This window comes from Mesoplodon bidens (assembly GCF_964165515.1).
Source record: "Mesoplodon bidens genome assembly, chromosome: X".
Lineage (NCBI taxonomy): Eukaryota > Metazoa > Chordata > Mammalia > Artiodactyla > Ziphiidae > Mesoplodon > Mesoplodon bidens.
In genome coordinates, this window is record NC_138163.1 from 79550686 (window position 1) to 79555673 (window position 4988).

Here is a 4988-nt window from a genome sequence, read left to right on the forward strand (position 1 = left end):
GCATAGTACATAGTATGTAGTAACTTGATATTTTTATAGATTATGCACCATAAAAAGTTATAAAATATTGACTATATTTGCTGTGTTGTACATTACAACCTTGTAACTTATTTATTTTATACCTAGTAGCTTGCACCTCTCAATCCCCTTCACCTATTTTGCTCCTCCCCCACCCTGTTCCCTCTGGTAACCACTAGTTCATCATCTGTATCTGTGAGGTTGTTTCTATGTTGTGATATTTATTTATTTGTGTTATTTTTTAGATTCACATGTAAACAAAAACATATAGTATTTATCTTTGTCTGACATATCACTGAGGATAATACTCTCTAGATCCATCTATGTTGTTGAAAATGGCAAATTTTCATTCTTTTTCATGGCCTAGTAATATTCCATCATATATATTATATATATGTGTATATATATATATATATATATATATATATATATATATATATATATATATATATATATACACACACCACATCTTTAGCCAGTCATCTGTTGATGGACACATAGGTTGCTACCATATCTTGGCTACTCTAGATATACTGTAAATAATGCTGCTATGAACATTGGGGTACACATATCTTTTTGAATAGTTTTCTTTGGATAAATGCCCACGTGTAGAATTGCTGGATCATATGGTAGTTCTGTCTCTAAATTTTTCAGGAACCTCCATACTGTTTTCCATTGTAGCTACACCAATTTATATTCCCACCAGCAGTGCATGAAGGTTTTCTTTTATCCATATCCTTGCCAACACTTGTGATTTCTTGTCTATTTGACTGTAGACATTCTGACAGGTGCTATTTGACTGTAGACATTCTGACAGGTGTGAGGTGATATCTCATTATGGTTTTGCATTTCCCTGATTATTTTTTAGATTTGTTTTGTGGCCTAGCTTGTGATCTATCCTGGAGAAAGTTCCATGTACAGAACTGGAATATTGTTAAGAGTGTCCTCATTTTGGATATTGAAGTAGTTCCTATGTTTTCCCCATTAAGTCCAACTCTATGGTGACTAATTTTGCACTTGAATTGTTTTTCCTCCCCAGGAAAAGGCATTTGGTATTCCTTTGCCTAGAACAGGCTGTGAGTTTAACACTTAAAAATGAAGACAAGGGTCAGAAATGTTGATTTAAAAGGAAGAAACAGAATTGTATTTAAGGAATAATTTAGAATTAAGACATTTTTTGCACACTTCATAAAGGCAAGGGAAAAAAGTCCCTGCCTTGGTAGAAGAAATAAGCTTATTTATGCTATTTAATTCTGACATACAGACTCTCCTTCTAGGTCAAAGTAGCTTTGAAAATTTGGCAAGGACTGAGGGACAAAGAAACCCTTGCTTTTAGGATTTATGCTTATAGGATATGGATTGCTGTTATTTGTTCATAAAAATGATATTTAAAACATTTTTATATTTGTATATCCCATTATATAAGGGGTTCAGAAATACACCCCCAACCCAGTGCACTGGAATGGATATCTATTGGTAGTCCCTGTTCAGTACAAGGAGGGATCTGGCTTCTGCTTTAATCTAATCAATATAAAATCTCTCATTGTTGCTGAGAAAATAAGCTGAAAGCAATGAGGTGGGCAAGGGGCAGAGGAGAGAAGAGAGGAGAGGGGAAAAAGAGAGGGAGAGAGAGCTAAATAACTACCAGGGAAAACCATTGCCAGAGTGGTAATGTAGTAATGTATGGAAAAAGTCACTTAACAACTCTCACTGTAGGAATCCAACTATCTATAAATATAGTGAAGATTCCCTTAAGATATGTAATAAGAACAATTTCAGGTTAAATGGAAAAAATGTTATATTATTACAAGAAATATTATCCCTGTAATTAAGAACAGAGTGTATAAAATACCATGGTATAAACAGAATTAAAATATAAACTAAGATTTTTTTGAGCACCCACATGTAGAACAATTACATATATTATGTTCTTAAATTCTTGCAGAAGTAGGTATTATTTTCTATCAATCCTCACATAAGTTAAACATGAAATCCTATTGGTTTTACCTCCATAATATCATAAGAATGTCCCCCCTTCTCTCCATTCCCACTTCTATGTTTCTAGTTCAGGCCTCCATCATCTGTCACTCAGAATATTACAGTATGTTCTAACTGAATTCTGTCCATGGTCTTGATCACTCCTAATTCATTCTGTACATTGAAATGAGAAAAAGCATCTAAAACTTTGTATCTTTTCATGAAATAACAATGCTTAAAAATTTTCAGTGAAATTATTTTACCTTCAGTATGGAGAAGACAGTTTATGGTATGGAATCCAGGACCTTTCCTTATTGAGCACTTGATTATCTTTCCAGCCTTATTTCCAATCCTATAGTCCATTCCAGACCCACAGTTCCACATGCCATTGTTGCCAAGTCACCTACAGTTCTTACAAAGCCTTAAGCTCTTTCTCCTCTGAACCTTTGCCTATTTGCAGCTACAGTTTGCCTAGATAATTCCTACGTATCATTCTGAACAAAACTTAGATTTCTCCTCCTCTAGGAAGTCTTCATGATGATTCCCAGTTAGGATTTGTTATTTACTAGAGTCATAATTCTATCCTGTTCAATTACTTAAAACACATCAGTATTACAATGGTCTTGTACTATGAGTCACTGAAGTCATGAACATAACTGAATGATTAGGAATGAGGAGGGCACCGAGGACCCAAAGATGTATTAAAAGTACACACAAAGACAATTTTCCAGATGAAGGCAATCTCTGCTTGCATTACTTTTTATAACAGCTTTAAAAAATATAATTTGAATACCATAAGTTCATCTATTTAAAGTATACAATTAAATGTTTTTTAGTATATTCAGAGAGTTGTGCAATCATCTCCTCAATTTTAGAATATTTTATTACCCCATAAATGAACCGTATATCCATTAGCAGTCACTCTTCATTTCTCCCCCACCCACTCAGCCCTATGCAACTACTAATATATTTTTGGTCTCTATTGGTCTGCCAGTGATGAACATCTATATGAAGGGGCTCATACAATATGTGGTCTTTTGTTACTGGCTTTTTAAACTTTGCATATTTTCAAGATCCATCTATGCTGTAGCATGCACCAATAATTCATCACTTTTTTAAAGTTTTCATATCATTTGTTTTCTTTTATTGAGATATAGTTAATGTACCATATAATATAAGTTTCAGGTGTACAACTTAGTAGTTCACAATTTTTTAAAGTTATATTCCATTTATAGTTATTTTAAAATATTGGCTCTATTCTCTGTGTTGTATAATATATCATTTTAGCTTATTTATTTTATACATAGTAGTTTGTACCTCTTAATCCTCTACCCATATCTTGCCTCTCCCCCTTCTCTCTCCCCCCTGGTAACCACTAGTTGATCTATATCTGTGAGTCTGTTTCTTTTTTGTTATATTCACATTTGTTTCAGTTTTACATTCAACATATAAGTGATAGCATACAGTATTTGTTTTTCTCACTTATTTGTTATTTCACTTAGCATAATACCCTCCAAGTCTATTCATGTTGTTACAAAAAGCAAAAATATATTCTTTTTATGGCTGAGTGGTATTCCATTGTGTATATCACATCTTTCTTTGTCCATTCACCTGTTGATGGACACTTATGTTGTTATTGTTTGGTGGAGTGTTCTCCAGGAGTCTGTTACATCTAGTTGGTTTATAATGTTCAAGTTTTCTATTTTAATATTAATCTCTGCTGGGTAGTTCTATCCATTATTGAAAATGATTCATTGAAGACTCCCACTGTTATTGTTAAATTGTGTATTTCTCTATTTCCGTTACTTTTTGCTTCATTTACTTTAGGACTCTGTCATTAGTTATATATATGTTTATAATTTTTATTTTTTTCCTGAGGGATTGAAACTTTTATCATTTAACAAACATCATCACTATCTTAGCATCCCTCTTTATCTATAGCAACTTTTTAAATTTAAAGTCTATTTTGTACAATATTAGTGTAGCCACTTCACCCCTCTTATGCTTTTTTTAAACCTATTTGGATCCTTGAACCTAAAGTGTTAGTCCAGTAGAGAATGTATCTAGCTTTTTCATCCAGTCTGACTGTCTCTGCCTTTTGATTGGATTGTTCAATCCATTCATGTTTAATATTATTATTGATAGAGTTGGATTCACATCTGCCATTTTACTTTTTTCAATGTATTTCATTTCTTTTTTTGTTCCTTTATCTATCTTTTACTGCTGTCTTTTGTATTATGTGAGTATTTTCTAGTGTAACATTTTAATTCACTTAACGATTTTTTTGCTTTATTTTTTAGTAATTTTCTTATTGTTTGCTCTGGGGCTTACCATATATATCTTATCAGAAATGTCTTCAGATTTATGCTAACAATTCCTATGAGATATAGAAATGTTACTCCCATGTAGCTTTATTCCCTTTTCCTCCTTTGGTACTATTATTCCTATACATATTACATCCATTTATCTTAAAAACCCAATATTACATCATTATAATTATTAGTTTATATAGTTCTATGTCTTTTGAAGAACGTGAGAGAAGAAAAGAGAACAAGTATAAATTTATTGAGTTTATTATATTGACTTTCTTTTTTAGCGTCTTGGGTTCTCTTTCTGTCTGTGGATTTAAGTTACCATCTGGTGTCACTTCCAATACAGCTATACTTTCAGCTATACAACTATACTGCTTTTTTGTACTGTTACTCTCACTATATTATATTTCTATGTTATAGAACCTACAATACAATTATATCTAGATTGTACTATAAAAATTTCCTTTTTAAATCAATTAAGAGAAAAAAGGAGATAAAATATGAATTTATGCTACATTTTATAATTAAATAATTACCTTTAGTTGTGTTCTTGTTTTTTCTTATGTATTTGAATTGCTATCTGGTGTCACTTCCTTTCAGCTTGAAAAACTTCATTATTCTTTGCATGGATTGTATGCTAGTAATAAATTCTGTTTTTGTTTACTTTGGAAGGTCTTTGTT